This window comes from Alexandromys fortis, unplaced genomic scaffold (genome assembly GCF_014885135.2).
Source record: "Alexandromys fortis isolate MF-2015 unplaced genomic scaffold, M_Fortis_MF-2015_v1.1 scaffold_114, whole genome shotgun sequence".
Taxonomy (NCBI): Eukaryota; Metazoa; Chordata; class Mammalia; order Rodentia; family Cricetidae; genus Alexandromys; species Alexandromys fortis.
The window spans coordinates 3,424,511-3,443,675 of record NW_026068046.1 but is presented as its reverse complement, the minus strand read 5'-3'; the positions used below and the strand labels follow the sequence as shown (position 1 = coordinate 3,443,675).

At 34.1% G+C, this 19,165-nt stretch overlaps 1 protein-coding gene across 3 annotated transcripts in view; it reads left to right on the top strand.

Annotated features, from left to right (window-relative positions):
- Positions 1-19,165, top strand: part of Tenm1 (teneurin transmembrane protein 1) — a 570,621-nt gene that overhangs the window by 17,263 nt on the left and 534,193 nt on the right. The window lies entirely within an intron of this gene.

The following is a 19,165-nucleotide window of genomic DNA, read 5'->3' as shown; positions in this document are numbered from 1 at the left end:
TGAATAAATGGGACCTCCTGAGACTGAGAAGCTTCTGTAAAGCAAAGGACACTGTTGCTAAGACAGAAAGGCAACCCACTGACTGGGAGAAGATCTTCACCAACCCCGCAACTGACAAAGGTCTGATCTCCAAAATATATAAAGAACTCAAGAAACTAGACCGTAAAAGACTAATCAACCCAATTATAAAATTTGGCACTGAGCTGAACAGAGATCTCTCAACAGAAGAAGTTCAAATGGCCAAAAGATATTTTCATCTCTTATACCATTTCTAAGATAATTTAATTTGGCAATTACTATTTTGAGGAACATTGTGTGAGCGTATTGTTAGCATACTTACCATGTGAACCTGATGAACAATTTTACAATGTTGTCCTATTACTCTGACATACACTTTGTGGTATATGCACACCTACTCTCTCTCTCTCTCTCTCTCTCTCTCTCTCTCTCTCTCTCTCTCTCTCTCTCTCTCACACACACACACACAAACACACACACATTTTGCATGTTCACATACTTACACAGAAGAAAAAAAGTCTTCATTTTCTAGTATATTTTCCAAGCTTACACAGGTAGCAAGCACTTCAAACACACTTCCCGTGCCATATACTTAAAGGGCATAAAATATAACCAACACTAACAAGTAACTGTGCTCCAATATAGGTCAATAATTCACACGTCAGAGATTGTAAAAATATTTAGTAAAGTTGATCCAAATTTTAAAATATTGGCTTTCATGTATTTTATGGGGAATTATTCAGTGTTGTATAATATAAGGAATGTTGAACTAGCATGAATTTGGGTGGAAATTGCTCTTTTCCTTGCTAGCTTAGCACAGTGTCACCATAGAAGCAATGCTTAGTAAGATTTCCTGAATAAATTTAATTTAATTGGAATTAAAGTTGGAATGAAATGAATTGAGTAACGCCTCGTGCATTCCTCCTACAACCTTCCCAGCTAGTTCCTCTTGCTCTCCATCCTGCCTCAAGCTTGGTCCTTTGAGGTCACCATTTGTCCATCAATCATTCCTTGGGAGCCAACTTTTCTTTGGAACAATAATTCCTTTGGAACCCAAATTTCCACTACAGCACTGAAATTTTTCTGTTTTTATGTTAAAATCAATACACCTCAATTAAAATACTATGCATATTCCCATGTGGTGCATGCCATACAGCCACATAATTATCAGTCTTACAGCTATGATCACTTTTGGCTTTTTAATATTTCTGGAACTGATGATAGCATTCCCCAATTGATCCCAGTTTGTTATAAACACCGAAAATTTCATCACTGACCAAAGCATTGTTTCTAGACCCATTTGTTTCCTCTCTTTCCATGACTAAATCCTTCTTGGACTTTGATTCTCTATGTGCTCTGAATTGTCTTTCTTCCTCCAATGCAATATAGGTTGAATGCCTAACCAATTTTATAGTATAGTTCTTTAGTATCACCACCATAGAACTAATCACTTTGAATTACAGTGACTTGTTTGGTTAACTACACTATAACCTTTTCTACAAAGACTTTCTTATATGATTTTTATAAATCATGTTATATAGTAAACATTCAATTATTTTTCCTTTAGTGATAACTTATAAGGTGTTTTGTTTCCATTTATGTAAACATAGTAGTTGCTTTCACATAAAAATCAACTGATAGTGAGTAGATAATTCATTCTCAAAATTTCTAGGAAATAATATTATTCCTGATCATCATTCATATTGTACATATCTTCAATTCACAAATTATTAAATATATTTATTTTCAAAGAGTTACTTTCCCATTCTTAGCATCTATGGATGTGTATTGTTGGTCAAGTTGAAAGTAATAACTTTATACTGGATAATAGAAGAGCCTCCTATCTATCTCCTTATCATCTGGTATAATTTCAGGGAAGACCCAGGACACTGGCCTGTATTTGGTAAGCAATAGTGGACGCAAATTTAAGCAGAAGTTTGAGCCCTGGTATAATGATTATAGTTTTAACACAGACAATTACTATGTCTGAAACACTAAAGAAAAGTTTTCAGTTCAAATTTTGTTTATAATATCTCTGTTAAAAATAACACAACTAACATCAAAAATGAGTTTTACAATCCTCAGAGAATACTGAAAGGCTAGGCAACAACATCTCTCTTTTCTAGTATTGTAGTCATGCACAGTAGTCAGTTGGGCTAGAAAGGTGTCCTGCTGCTTGCCAAAACCATCGCAGCTCTGTACGTTCTGTAAATTCTGGACATTGTAGATTTTAGGTGGAGCAAGCTTTCCCTCTAATACGTACCGAAACATACTTACCCCAATAATGGGGTTTTAGTAATTCAAACAGCATGGGACTGTTTCCTTATTAAAACATTTATTTCCTGTTTTCTTCACATTGAAAACCTGTTTGAAAAGATATAGCCTCACTTTGTTGCTGTCATTTGAAATTCATATGTGCGAACTGTTGTTTAATCTTACTATATTTTATTTTGCTATGTGTGGCTGTTATCTTTTAGAAGCCTATTCTTTTCTACTGAGAGACAGAAAGGGAGGAGCTCTAGGTGGGAGGGGAGATGAGTAGGAACTGGGAGGAGTAGAAGGAGGGGAAACTGTAATCAGGATATATTTTTAAAAATAAACAAGTTTATATTTGAAAAGGTCAGTGGATATTTTGAAGAATAAGGAACTGATCAAAGGAATGTAAACATTTCCTTCTTTAGTGCATCATGGCAGCACACTCTTTTGATGCAATTTTAATGCAAGAAAATATTTTTAGTTTTTTATCCTGATGGTATTCCTAACTATGCTTCCAGTGGATTATTTTACAAGTCTATTCAGAGTAAGAATGGCAGAGTTTCTAATCTTCTAGGGCATATCTTCTCTTCCTTGAAAGGTTATGATAACTTGAATTGGTAACTCATGAAATGCCCAAATCAATATTGTCATTGACTTAATCCCTTTAAGAGGCTTAACTTCATAGGTGACTTCTGAGTGACTGAAACAAAAGGAACCAAAAAAAAAAAAAAAAAAGATTCAGTCTCTAGTGACTTCCTATGTTTCAAATAAAAAAAAAAAATCTGTGACAGGAAAACATTCCTAGATTTAAACAGACAGCCAAGTAGGATGCTGTAAGGAACTTTATTTTAATAAATAGATCCTCATATTTGCTATTTTTGAAGAATAAAATAGACAATATTTATCTATCATTTATCAACACCAAGTGTGTCCTCATCCAGCATTTTACATAACCCTAGATAACTTAGGCACACTTCTATTCCACATTTTAGAGGTCACAAAGTTGAAACACATAGAAAGTTAACTTTCACAACATGACAAACCTAATTTACGGCCCAATTAGGACTTGAACATGTGTTCTGAAAACTAAATGTCATGCTTTTTCTTTAGAGGTTCAGAGATAGTTTTATTAGGTGACATGCTAGCATATGGCAAGTTACAACAACAATACCTTGCATTTGCATATGAATCTCTATTCATTGTTTAGAGTCAGGTTCTCATTTCTTTTTTATTTTAATTTCCTTTTTATATCCCACTTAGTGTGTGAGTTCATTTTTCTGCTTTTATTTTTAAATTAAATTCTTTGAGAATTTCTTTTAAGGTTTTTTTACATCATTTCCTTCTCTCTCTCTCTCCCCACTCAACTTCTTCTGTGCCCCATCTCTTAAACTTATGACCTCTTGTACAATTATTGTTACACATATATTGTTAAGTATTATATGTATATACTGTTGAGTCAATTAGTGTCACACACACACAGAGACGTGCACACAATCCACAATCTATTACATTCATTTAGTATTCCTCCTATATGCATATGTTTAGTGCTGGCCACTTGAAACTGAGTTGCCCATCATGGGTATCATTTTTAGAGAAGCCTGATTCTCTCAACCTCTATGAGATTGTCTATACCACTTTATCTATGTGTCAGACCTTGTGATATTTTCTCCATCTATGTTGGAATGTCCCTAGAGTTTTCACTGTACAGACCTGGTTCAGGGAGCCATATTGCTGAGACTTTTTGAATGCATCTTCTCTGTTATGTCTAGAAAATAATATCTTATCTTTTATCCCATTCCTCTACAACAGGACTTGGGCTTTGTGTGTAAAGTTTGCACTGGAGATGTAACAGCATTTTGATTAGTTGTGTCTTTCTGTAATGGTCTCTGTTGCCAAAATAAATAGATAAATATATAAATAAATATCCTTTGATGAGGGGTGACAACTACACTTGTCTGTGCGTATAAAGATAGGTATTTAGAATTCAGTTACAGATTACGCTGGTTTAGGAAAGCAGCACTATTAAGTTCTCCTTTTGGTTGTATAACCTTATCAGTCCGAAGTAGTTGACTGAGTTATCAGTAATAGCTAGAAATTCTCTCCCATTGAGTGGGGCTTTATGTAAAATTAGACAGCTGTTGGTTACTCCAAGATCTCAGTGCCACTATTTTGCCCTTGGGATTATTTTGCCCTACTGTTCTTTGTTGGGGTTCACCAGCTTTACATCTCAGTAGGACTATATATTGCTTTCCACCTTGACAACTTGTACACACACACACACACACACACACACACACACACAAACACGTGCACACAATCCACGATCTATTACGGCAATTTAGTATCCTTCAGATACTATCAGAGCTAGTCCTCAGTTTCAGCTCAATTCCTCCTAGTCCTGTGTTCAATATTTGTGGTATCTTCAGGAACAGGGTCTTACTTTCAAGCTTTGGGAAGCAACCAAGATCAAGTGCTTATATGATTGCACTTCAAACCAATATACTATAGATGTAAAATGTATTCATGACATAAATTGATGGATATAAAATTGGATCTCTAAATGATATTTTAATTACAAGATAATAGATTTGTATTTGCTTTTTCATACACCCCATTTTATGGTTAACCCTCCTTGCTAACTTCTTGTCTTCTTTATCCCATGATCCTTTTCTTACTTAAAACTTTCTCTCACCCGTATTACCTCCTCTACGATCATATTAACTATCTTCTATGATCCACTTCCTTTAGGATATCCTTCCCACAATGGCCACTTTCTAGTTTTCTGCTTCCACGCGTACACTCAGTTTAAAAAAAAAAAAAAAACTTGACAATTAGAATTTAGGATTTGAATATAAGAGAAGATGTGTGGCATTTGTATTCTGGGCCTGGGTTTCCTCATACAGTTGTGAACTTTCCCAGTTATTCCCTTTTACATGCAGATTTCATGATGTCATGTTTCTTTTCAGGTAAGTATTATTTCATTCTCTATATGCACAACATTTTTTCTTAACTACTCATCAGCTGGTGAATATCTAAGTTGATTTCATCTCTAATAATTTTGAACATAATGCACATGGATGTGCAGTGGTTTTGCTCCCTCACTTGGTTGTCAGGGTATCACATTTATAGTCATTGTCTTCCTTTTGGAATGACTATTCCTTCTCACTTCTTTTTTTTTTTTTTTGGGGTTTCTCACCCCTTACCTGAGGACTCATTCTTCTTTGCTACTCTTATTCCCTTGATCATAGAACCTGTTTCAAATTAGTATTGCCTATATGCTGGAAATATACATCCCCAAATCGGACATTCCTCTTTGCGTTCCTATTTATACCCAACTTGATATTTCATCTTTACTTGGGTGCATTGTATTTCAAAATTAACATATTCCACACTGTTGATCTCCATCTCAAATTCTTTCATCCTTGCTTATCATTGTAGCTGTTATTACAGCCCCCAGTCATGTGCAAGCATATACTAACAACACCTGATCTGTAGCAAATTAACTCTTTCCTTCCTTTGCTGTTGTGTGGAATGTCTATAGGAGCCCACTCAGCCATTCTGATGTGAAAACATGTGTGTAGGAGAGTTAGTATAACTTTGAACAACATTTGGCCTAGAAGAGAAAGAGCGTGCTTCATGACTACTTCCTTCTTCTGTGTTTGAGCAGTTTTTCTGGGTATTTTGTGAGTGGCATCAGTAAGATCTACCTTCTGTTTCCCATATCTGTGGCCAGTTTAAAACTAGACCACGGAGTAAATTACTTTACTTCTCTTTTCAGTTTTGCCTGTTCTACAAGCTTATTTTGGCAACTGCTGCTCAAAATAAGCTCACTACATATGCTTTCTTTCCAGTATTGATTTTGGGGATACCCAGGCTTGAATCTCTTCAAATCTCCCAAATAGGCACTCAGAACCTCCTCTTCCAACCTCATTGACCTCAGATTCTTACAGCTCTTTCTCCCAGTCGTTAAGTCTTGACAGGGTCCCGAATCCTACTTATTTTATCAGTGCACCTTGTCATCTCTGCTTTCAAAGCAGACGCAGAATGTGACTAATTCTCATCACTTCCTCTGCCACTGCCCTCGTCTAAAGCACCATCATTTCTCAAATTCATTTTGCAGGGCACTTCTAACTGCTTCTGTTCTACATTATACCCTTATATTTTACTCAAAGCACAACAGCCAGACTGGTAATTTTAAAACATGTCACAGATAATGTCACTTCCTTGATGACAACCTGTAGTAGTTCCATAGTTCCCTCAAAATGCAACTACATGACAGGAGTTTCCCTTTCCATTCGGGACCCCATTTCCTACTCTCTCTCACTCTATTCTGTGACACCTATTAAATGACATTTCTCAAAAATGCGAGAGCATTGCTGTCTTTGCAGACACTGCACCCTAGGCCTGAAATATGTTTCCTCTTGACACTTACCTCTTACCTGACACACATCTTTATGCATATATTTCCTTCCTAGTGAGACATTTTCTGACCATGTTATTTCACTGCATCTTCCTTTGCTGTGCACTGCTATTCTTTCTCTTGTTTTCTTTACAGTACCTATTGCTTAGCTAACCATATAATTTATTCTCTAAAGCAGGAATTTTTGTACAGTGTGTGTGTTTGTGTGTGTGGGGGGGCAAATTGGAGATACAAAACAAGACCTCAAAAAACAAGCAATGTAACAGTGACCTATATCAAAGAACTGAACTAAAGTGTTTTGGAAGTAAAAGGGTGCACTAAGAATAATAGGATCATAGAACCAAGACCACCCAGGAAAATTAAGAAACTATGGTCAGCACTAATTATCATCATTTGACATACTATCTTACATATTCTCATTTATGCTTACTATATATGTCGTGTATGTATACTTACTGAACTGCATATGGGGATCTAATAGTATACTATACATTCATATTTATTGATACACTTTAATTTTCTCATTTGGTTTGCTGTCTTTCCCACTAATATTAAGTTCTGTAAGAGTGTTGATTTTTGTCTGTTTTCTTTACTGATGAGTCACAGTCTGAGAATAGTACCTGGAACATACTGTTCAAGAAGTAAATATATAATCAATGCAAACCAGAATACAAAAATATTGTCTAGCACATTATGAGCTTCTAATAACTGTTGATTATTCTTATCAACAGGTAATAATATTATTCTTTTTCATGCAATGAAGTGATTTTTCTTAGCCCTGAATAAGCATTGTGATTTTGGGTGGCATTGTTTTATTTTATTCACTTTTCATAATGTTTGTATTGGGTGCCTATATAAAGGTACTTGCAAGCAATGAGTCATTTTTGTTGAAATACCTTGCTTCTTTATAGTTTTTTTTAATCATAATGCCTTGTAGTTAGGTTTTTACAAATCTTTGCCATTGGTGATGTCACTTGTTCCTATATCAGTGTAGACAACAAATTATGTAAGGGCATAGTATGGTTCTGTATTTTAACATACACTGAAATAATTAATTTACAGTACAGTTGTGAATATTTTGTAAAATTCTTGCCATTCTCTTTATGATAATAAAGCAACATATCTCTTATATACATTACCCAGCTGGAAACTATAGTTAAAAATATCTTAGAAGAGGGATTTTTAGTTCTTTCAGTAGACTTCTAGAAATGCAAATTCAGATAATTGTAATGATCAATCATTTGCTGGTATGTTAATTTCTTAATGCATTCAATTTATCAGCAGCAGGTTTTTCCTAATTCTAAAAAAGCAACGCTTAATTCTCTTTTTACTGATTAATTGTGGAGAATTATACTTCTGGCAGTTGACAAAGGGACTTACATGACTTGCTTCAATACCATTCAAGACATAGGTAAATAATAAAAGTAAACAATTCATGAGAAGTGGAAACATAATTAGGAGCATTCTATGAACATTTGTCTCCTCTTGCAAAAATCCTAGTAAGCTATGACACACGCTTACAGTTTGCTTTTGATGAGAGCCCTTGTTAGTTAATCAATTTATAATCCCAAGTGATCCTTAAACATTAAAAAATTGACATTAGCCAATTAGCTAATTCAATTGAACAAGCATTTATGGAACATTTACTATTCTAGCAATTTTCTTTTGGTCACAGACACAAATCGAATGTAGCAGTTTGCTTTCATAAAGCTTGTGTTAGAAATCATAACTGATAGTTTCATTTTTTTCTTTTGATTTACTGACTTTTATATTTCAAGACCCAGGATTTTCTTTATAGTACATCTGTAGTCTTATAATCGTGGGCTATGTTATAATAGAATTGTGCTTTATTGAGACAGAATGGATGAATTGAAAGTTCACTTGGTAAGTCCTTTCATTTAATGCTGAATTTCATGCTGAGGAGCCTTGTCTTCTAACCTTTTGTGTAGATAGTGTCTCTTATTCCCATTTGCCCCCTTTTGTATTACCTCCACCATATGGTCTTCTAGAAAAATCACATCACTAGGTTAAGACTCATGCTTTCAATTTTGCTTCATTCACTCACTGGATGACCTTAGGTCTTCTTTTAACTGCCTTTACCAGTGTATTAATAGTCACCTGGGGTCTGGTAGCACACTTAATCAAAGTCCTAAAAATAATTTGAAATGTACAGCCCTCCTTTCTGCCCCTGAAGAGAATCTTTGAACCAAAGAAAAAAGTAGGATGGAAAGGGAGATTTGCTAGGATAATCAACAATGTCTCTGTGTGATGGTTTCCCTTTCGGTACTGTCTCCGGCCTATTCCTCCTTAGTATCCTAAAACCAAAATGAATATTTCTGAAATTCTTCTGCATAATTCTTCATTTGAAGAGCATAGTTAAGGAAGTGATGAAACTGACATTTATTTGAAATAAAAATAATGAAGTTGCTCATCTATTTCCATGACACTTGTGCTGTGTGCTGAGATTTAATAAAAAGAGTTGAAATATTTATATTTTCACATATTTCTCTCTATATATATTAAAATTATTATATATCTATATGTTATAGATATATTCTATATTAATATCTATATATTATGATTATTATATATACATAATTTTAAAGGATTATATATATACATATAATAATTTTAAAAGACACCATAAATTTAAGAAGAAGTGAGTGAACATGGGAGGGGTTGGAGGAAGGAGAAGTAGGGTGAGTAGTTGAATTATATTTTAATAAAAATGTGTTTGAAGGACTATAAAAAACTGAAGAAAAAGAAAAAAAAACAAAGAAGCAAAAATAACTTCCAAGTCCCATTCCAACCAAACAATGTCAAACTTGAACTGTAGTGACATAGAAATTGGACCAGGACTCTAGTATGAATTTCATTCTCCTTTATATTATATTTTGGTCTCTCTACAGTGTTTGTCTCCACCTTTCTGATAATGTTATTGCTGATATTTCTTAGTTTCCTGTTGCTGTTAGTAGACTGTTCCCTTAGTTAATTATATTCCTATTGAAATGACAGTGAAAATATTCAAAGGTCTTTTTATTTTAAAATATTTATTTGCTTATTTATTATTGTGTGCTTGTGTAATGTGTAGGTGTAAAATACCACAGCATGCCTGTGGAAACCAGATGAAAATATTTGGGGCGTTGGTTGGCATTGAACTCATGTTATCAGGCTCTACCTGCTGAGCGATTTTACCTCTCTCAAAGGTAGCTTTTAAATATTTGTATTGAGCCTCATAGAAAATTATGTTTAAGGTGGATTCTGTATATTTTAAGCATATTCTTTCATAGCAAGGAAAATGTCAAGTTTTGAGGGTTTTTGGCAATAAAGAGTACAGACTGTAAGAATAAAAAATGATTTTGGGAAAGTAATCATTTGTAGTAATATTACACTAATCTAGACCAAAACATGATGATGGGATTAATTTATGCATTAGATAGTCAACTAAGTAAAAGAACACACCCTGAGAGAAATATTAGAATTGGCAGTGCTTAGCAGCTGACTGTATGTGAGACGTAGCAATGAATTAAGATTTTAATCTTTCATTAATAGCATACGAGAGCTAGACATTAAGATAGGGGAACAGTAAAATAAAAATATTTTAGATAAAATCTATTCTCTTTTGAACAGGATCTTTATGAACTGTACATTTCAAGGTCCAAACACATATTATGAATTGAGATATATTTGAATTGGACCCATAGTTACTCAAATATTTGAGAGAAATAGAATTCAATGAAAATTACTGAGACACAATTAAACAGTAAAATGTCAATAAAAGCAATACAGTGTTATAGAAATAAAGAGAAAAACAAGACATCATAAGAGAGGAATAAAGTCTCATATCATTACTAGGTGCAATTTTTGTTAAAATTTTAAGTTCAAATATAATTACATACCTTCCTCTACCTCTTACTCACTTGAATCCTTTTCATGTCCATTCCTTTTAATTCTTTTTTTGTCCCCTTGTTTCCTTCTCAAATTGATAACTTCCTTTTATTTGATTATCATTGTTATCCATATTTAAACGAATACACAGCCCACTGAGTCCATTTATTGTGGTACATGTGTATGACTTCAGGGATGACCACTTTGTATTGGAGAAGCAGTTATGGTGCTCATCCCTGAAAGAGGCTAATTCTCTTTCTTTCAGTGGTAGTTAGTTGTCTGTATGTCTTTGTCTAGGGGTGAGATCCCCATGACAGTTTCTGCTTCCACATTAACATGTCTATTGATATTGTCCTTTTCCAGGTCTGGTTTATGCAGACCTATTGTTCAGGTATCATGTGTATAGTTACCCTATCATTCCTAGGAGACACAACCATACAGCATTCTTCCTTGTCCTCTGGTTATTACAATCTTTCCATCCCCTCTTCCACCATATTCCCCAAATTTTAGGTACAGAAAGTATGTTGGCGATGTATCCACAGAGGTGTGGATCTTCACAATCCTTAATCTCTGCAATGATCTCTAGTTGACTTTGACTAAATCTTCTTTAAACAAAATGCAGTTTAGACACAGAATCCAGTAGCTCCTGAGCTGGAACTGATCTGGCATTTAAGAATTCATTTTTTACTTTGACAATACTTAATGTAACAATAATGCTATAAATTAGATTTTGGTAAATTAAGGAATGAATAGAAAGGAAAGAAGGGGAGGTAAGCATAGACTTTTGAGATTGGTGACTGAAAAGAGATTACATGGCTTAGAATAAATGCCATAACTAAAGGGTTTCAGCGAAGGATTTTAATAATCTCATGAGTTTCTAGATTGAAAAATAAAATTTCAGCATGGAAGTTGTCCTATTTTTCTTTATACAGTAGTAACAAGTAAATATTTGAGTGAGGAATAAATGCTTTTTTATGAAATGTTGGAAAAGAAGTAATGTATACAAAATAAGGGATAGGAAACAGAAGTGGTATCTAATTTAGCAAACTTTTTTAAAAAAAGACTAAAATGTTAGAATACAAATGTGAACTTTAGTCTCTAATATTCCAAGAGAAATATAATAGGAGTTTATCATATTTCACGGCATCTATTTTATTATGTTAAGTGGAATACAATGATATCTGCCACGTTTCAGAAGCAGAAGGTCATGAGTAGATTAGCAAACATTAGACGACTGAAAGACTAAACTAGGTACAAATAAAGTAAGTGATAATAGGATTACAAAGAAGATTGACATGTAAGTTAAGGTTTTGGTTATAATATTAGAAAAAAAACTTCATACTAGCTTAAGCAAATGGAGTTTGGATAAGGGAATTTTAGAAAAAAATGCATATCAAAGTTTCATTTTCTTTACATATAAGCTTTCTTCACAAAATAATGTATGAGTGGGAGAAAGTTCTCAAGATTTTCCTCTTGCAATTGTACATTATCTAATAGCAAAGGATTCTGTTCTCTTTGTTCCAAGATCATGAACAAGACTCTAGCTGCTAGTCTTGTTTTTTCAGCTGTCACTCCTGGGTCAAAGAGTCATGGCCAGGGTTAGTATCTATAGAGTGTACAGTGATGGATAAAGCTCATATCGGGCTTCAACCATGAAATGATTAGTGATGACTGTTCCTTTCATTTTTCAACAGAGTTGCAGATCTTAATATAGGTACTGGGGAGACAATGATGTGAAAAATAGTCACTGTCCTTACTTTTGAGAGTTTGCTCTTTTGTAAGGAGAGATTAATAATAAAGTGTTTCTTGTTATTAATGTTCTCTCTGAATAAGTTCTAATAGGGGATAATTGGTGGAGCTGAGCTTCAGAATGGCTTGTCAGGTAAGACTATATGGAATGGTCACGAAAAGGAGGCAGCCACTATAAGATTTGAGTAAAGATCATTGATGCACAGAGAAAAGCAATTGTGCAATCATAGGGTACGAAATGAACTTGGTATAATTAATTAATTAATTAATAGAGGGGAGGTTGTTGTGAATAGATGTTAGTGAGAAAATGGGTGAATGCTGTGAGATGGAATGAGGAGCATGAGCAGAAGGTAGACTTCAAATACTCCTGTATCTACCATGTTCTTCCAATTGAATGAAGGGTAGTATAGTAATACAGGTCTCCTTGCTAACCCAGATAAAGGAAAAGAAGCAAATGAAGATAAGTCTTAGTAGAGTATTGACAGATTGAGCAGAAAGATTATCAGGAAATGCAGAGGTAATGTTAAGTGACTACTTTAAACAAGCTGATCCAGGTTTCAAGATCACTATAAGAAACTGCTGAACTTAGGAGGAAGGCTGATAGACTAAGAGAATAAATGAAAGGTCATTTTGATCACATAGTATTTGTCAAGGTTGAAAAGTAAGTTTTAAGTGCCAGAGAAAGTCAATAGGTAAAAGAGAGTGGCAGAGAGATGTTTTAATCCCAGTTGTTGAGATGCCCTTTTATTCAGATGAATATTTGTTTCCATGGTTATTGCATCCAACCAGTCTATGAATATCTTGTTAGTATACCTAGTTTTCAGGAACTTGCTGATTTGACTTCAAAATACCCTCTCCTCCCCATTCCGTTTTAAAATTGTGATCTTTTCCATTATTAAACATTGGCTATTTTCCCAGGGATGGCACTGAAGAAGAAAATCAATGACATATCTAGCCAGCCGGCTTGGACTGAATGGGCATTCAAATAGACTCCAAGGGCCAAGTACAGATGGTGATTTATTGTGCATACAACTTCTACAGAATGCCTTCATTTGAGCATTGATGTATATACAATTACTCACCAGAATGCTGCAGTTTTACAATTCAGCCAGGAATCTGTGGAGAGAGATCACGTTCACCAAGAAATCCACAAATATACTTTCTTACCCTTTCAGCATTTCTAAAAACACTCAGTCATCTTCTATATAAAGAAAAGAGATTTCAAAAACCATTTTCCTTTTTTACCATATTGTCATTATTGTTGTGCTTACACAATTACTGTTTGCTAATAAATTCAGTTGCATTAATCCATATTCCTCTCCCAACATGTAAGTAGAAGGAGTTTTTGGAGGCAAATTATTTACTATGGCTTTTGAGAAACCTGAATATTCTGTGGTGGTCCATGCATACCAAAGGCTTGTTCAGTGTAAAAATCATTTTACGTATTGTTTATATGATAGGGACTCAACGGATTGAATGTTAAACTGTTTAAATAAACCAAATACTTCACATTGCAAAGGTCAAAAAAAATAGTGAGGATACTTCTAAATTCCTTTCTTATTGGCAATTCTTCGAGAGATCATTTTGTCCTTTTAATTTGAATGACAATCAAAATGATGAAAAAATTCGACCTTTAGCAAAATAATTTAAAAAAATAATCATCTTTATGTTTTGCTACATATTACGTAATTGCTATGCTATAGTAAGAATGACCGTATGACCAGGAATTTATAGGTTTATAATTTACTTCTATTTCTATTATTGATAATGTACTATTCTGGTTTATAACTAAAATTAAATTGCATTTTTCTTTGCACTGCCATTTTTAGAATTACAATAAAAATATATTGTCTCTAATATTTTGGCTAAAATTCAAAGAAAGTGTTTACAGAAACACTTCAGACTTCTCTTTAAGGAACACAATACACAGTCAAGATTAATAGTAGCAATAAATAAAAAGAAGCTGTAATGGTATTGATAAAAATCAGCTCCGCAAATGAAAATGAGGAAGTTCGATAACAAATAATATACTGCAATGACATAGTCCGTCCCGTTGCTAGACGAGGCAGCATGAATAATAATCCTTTGTTGTTTATGTACTACAATCAGCATTTTGGAGAGTAAGTCACTGGAAGGGATAGTCAAACATTGTGTGTGGTGCTAAGCTTAGTACCACCCTCAAATGAAACTGAATGTATACATTTGATGTTGTATGATGGTGCCTTTTCAAATGAAATTCTACCCACCATTGACAGGCTTTTCTGCTCTCTTTAGCTTTATCTCATCTTAACTATATTCCTGTATCTAGGCATTTTTTTTCTTAATAGTCTCCTTTTGCTATGATAAAACCTAAAGCAGGCAGCTTTATAAAGAAAATAAGCTTATTTTGGCTTATGATTCTAGAAGTGGAGATATAGTGTCTGTGATCCTAATTTGGAGATAATTTTCCTGTTGACAAAGTTCCTAGGCAGTACCTAACCTCACGACAGTAGCTGGGGAGCATATTTGTGTTTCTTTCTTTTTCCCTCCCTCCATTTTATAAATTACCATGATTCAATTATAGGAACCACAGTCAAATGACCTTTTCTTATCCTAACTCTATTGCAAAGGTTCCACTTCTAAACAGTATGGTTGGATGAATTTTAAGAATATAAAAAATATATAAATGCCATTAATTTATGAATTGTGACATTGAATTCCCGAATAAGTTTGAAGAAAGATGGAAAAATTATAGTCATATACTTTTAGACCTTAGTATGATTCTCATAGCAAATGAAATCAAAGTCAGTGTGATACAAGGTCGGGCACTTTTAAAAGGAATTCCTTCTATTAATTGATCATTACATTAGTTGCTCTTAAAGTAATAAAAGTAAAACTTATGGATATTTTCCTTTATGTAGAGACATGAGACAGGAATATATATATGAGTGTGTGTTTGTATATTGAAATATTTTAATATAAAGGAAATATTGCTTATCAAAATTAGAAGAAATTAGGTTGATAGTTTCATTTTATTTCATGATTTTTATCAAGCAGTACTATTGTAGCCCAAATTGTCCTCTAATTTATGCAGATCAAGCTGTCCTCACGGTCACCGTGATCCTGCTTCTGTTTCCTGAGTGCTGAGATTAGAATCTTGTAAGTGTAGCTATAAATAGTCTTTATCCCACTGGTCCCCCTGAACTGGGTTTTCTGTATCTGCCTGTTCCCAAACCACTTATGAAATAACCACTCCGAGGCTTAATATTAATTACACACTCTTTGGCCTATTATCTCAGGTAACTTATAAACTAACTCTTGCATCTTAAATTAATTCATTTCTATTATTTTATTATATTTTACCACAAGGCTCGAGGTTTGTTACCTCATATACTGCATCTTGGGGGCTATATGGCATCTGCACTATTCTGCTTTCTTTAACCCTGTATTCAGTTTAGTTTTCCTGTATAGCTATATTCTGCCCTGCTGTAGGCCACAGCAGCTTCTTTATTAACCAACGGTAATAAAACATATTCGAAGCATACAGAGGGGAATCTCATACTATCTCCCTTTTTCTGTCTAAATGAAAAGGAAGGTTTTAACATTAACATAGTAAAATTACATATACAAAACAGTATCAAGCAAAAATTTTAGTTATAGTATTTAGTCCATTTATATTTGGCAAATTAAAGAAAACACTCTACCATCTATCTTATCTTTGTGAGTCTAAAGTATTATAACTACTCTATCTTTTATCATAACTAAGGAAAACTTAATTATAACTATGGACTCTTCAACTCCATCAAAGACCACAAAAGAAAATAATATTAACTAAGTAATCAGAAAGTGCATTGTAAGCAGCTTCCAAAGTTCTAGAATTGTCAGAGACATCTTGCTGCCTGCCTGAACAGTCACCCAAAGTTCTTTTGTAACATTGGGGCATCCATCTTCAGCCTATAGGTTCATAGTATCTGCAGACTTTTCCATGAAGCAGAAAATTTGAAGATCTGTTCTGTCTTATACTGGCAAAGTTTGTCAGTTGCTCTCATTTGTGTCCTGCAGAATGTCTGGCAGTTTCTTCTGTGAAGCAGGAACCCTAAAGTACCATCCTGTCTTTTGGAAGGCTCAGCAGTCACTTTTCTATGCGTCCTGCTTGTCTAGTTCACAGAGAATACCATCAGGCAGTCCAGGCAAGAGCAATTTCTTGCCCAAATGTTTAGCCTTGTCACATTGAAGACAAATTCTATAATGAGCTTCCTCAACCCATCAACCTCTCTAAAGTAGTTGGTACTGCCTTCAGAAGCTGATATGTCTCACTGCCGAGAAAAGTCTAAGCTATTAAAACCTTTTAAATGCCATATTGTGTAGGTCTTTGATGTGTTGAAGATTGTGTATCTAACTAAAATATATCACTGTATATCTAGAAAACCTAACATGACTATAAGTTTGATTATTATAATGACTATTAATCTGTATTTTTATTCTACATTACATTTTAAATGAATTTCATAAACATAATACCTTAAACAAGAGTAGAAATATATATATATATATATTAACAAAATTAACCTTAAATTTGTATCAATAGACCTAAATCCATACCAATGTAAATATACATTTTTATATAATATTGACCCCCTTTTTAGAAAGATATTGACTATGACCATTAACCATTTATAATCAACCCCTTTTAAATGAAAACAAGCATTTATAAACAATCTCTCTGAATTTGGATGTAGTTTTCTTTGAACTGCTTCCTGCTGTTTTCTTGGCAATATATTTTTAGGGTTCGTGGAGACCTTTCAGGGGGTCTTGTTCTGCCAAACCACATTAGCCTGGAAAGAATTCACAGGTTTCCATCCTCTGTACAAACAAAAGAACATCTTTTGCAAAGTAACATATTCTTAGCCTCAAAATTTGAAGGCAAGATACCTTTTAAAATACATATGATGATTTAGCTTAGCAGCCCCCAGAATCAAATGTCTCTCTGTAGTCAAAAAATTCAAAGAAAACACAATAATATGCATAATTCAGACCCTGTGAATTTTTCATCTTTTCATGATCAATTATGACTTTTTATTCTATTTTTCTTTTAAGAACCTCAGTTTAATATTAATGAATTTGTTTTCTCTTTGACGCTGACTTTTATCCTCTCTGCTTAAGTCCATGCACATTTGTAAAACTTAATATGGCCCATTTTTGTGTCTGAATCTGTCTTTACTGTGTCTCTATAATCCTTTTCTAACGTGGAACAATTTTTAACATGCTAAGCAAGTTTGACTAGAACTAACACAACTTTGCCTGTTTGCTCTGCCCCGATCAGCATGGCAAAGCTATGTTCGCTGCCTCGTTGAGCCATATTCACCTCCCCGTCTCCAAGGACATAGCAGGTCTATGTCACCAGAAAGCAACTAGTGGCATGCTGCTCACAAACCCCATTTAAATGCTCCATAGCAGGTCCTCCAGACAGAGCCAGAGCCATTCATGCCACCATCACAAACCAGGAAGCTGTCTGTCTCTTAGAGAAGCTGTGCCTCTGCTCTCTGCCAGCAAACCAGAGCCTATCTGCAAAATGTGGCTACCAAGAAGCTGCAATTCACTCCCATTTTGTGGGTCTAGAAGTGCTTTATTTGGCTTTATGTGGATGTACGTTGCCTAATGTTGGGTGTCAGATGAAGCTATAAATATTCTCCATCCCGCTGGTCCCCCTGGACCTGTTTTTTTTCTGCCCACATACAAATGCATTATAGTTTTAATTAGATAAATTCATTTATAAGAACATTGTATCTGCTTATTATCAACATCATTTTTCATCCAGTGGCATTCATCAGTTGTTGAATGAATGAATGAATGTCTTTAGCGTTTCTTGCCTATACATATGGCTTGAGTTTAGGGTTGTATTGAGGAGCAAAAATAAACTTGAAAAATAAAGAAGTATCAGGGTTCTGCCTAAGAGACTGATATGAGGTAGATTGAAAAGGAATATTTTTCAGGCTAAAAATGAGTTCAATTTTTAGAATGTTTGTTTTGAGAAAACCATTTGATGACTAAAAACATAAATTATTGTTTTGCCATTCAATGATGTAGAAAGTTCAAAAGTTTCTACATGAGAACAATAGACAGGAGAGGCTTAATGGCCATGCTTTAATTAATTCAACAAATGTTTGTTGGGTCTCTGCTGTGTGGCAGCTATTGTGCTAAGTGGTAGGAATACAAAGGCACAAAGTCAATAAAACAGTTTATTGCAATTGAGTTTGAAAGAGAAAGCAGTTAGTTTGTAATACATTATGAAGAGAAGAACAAAAAGAGTATCTAACTTGAATGGGTGATTAGAACAATCTGGAAAGGAAGGATTCCTGGAAGATATACATTTGAATTAAGTTCCAAACTCTAGCTAGAAAGAGAGAAAAAAGAAATACCAAACTTAATTTTTTTTTCAAAAAAGTTGTGGCAATATAGCTATCGGACAAGACTGAAAGTTTGAAAACACTTTAATATTTGTAAATACAGGATGGTTTGGTTTGATTTATTAAATATGGTTATGAAATTTCAAGAAATGAAAGAACTAAATGAAATTAAGATAGCCAGGGTCCTGGACTGAAAGAAAAGTTACATGTTCAAATCTTCAATTCTGCAACTTCATTTCTACTCCATTTCCAAATATTGCAATATAATGAATTACTAAATCATCCTCCAAAGTGATTATTTAATCCTTCATATTACTTACCTCTTTCAAGGCGTTTTTTTATTCCCAGAAAACATCATTATCTCCTATTCTTCTCAGTTTTTATTTTAATCCATGAGCAATTTCCCCTTCCTCCTCTCCTCCAGTCCCCCATCCTCCCTCTGTCACCC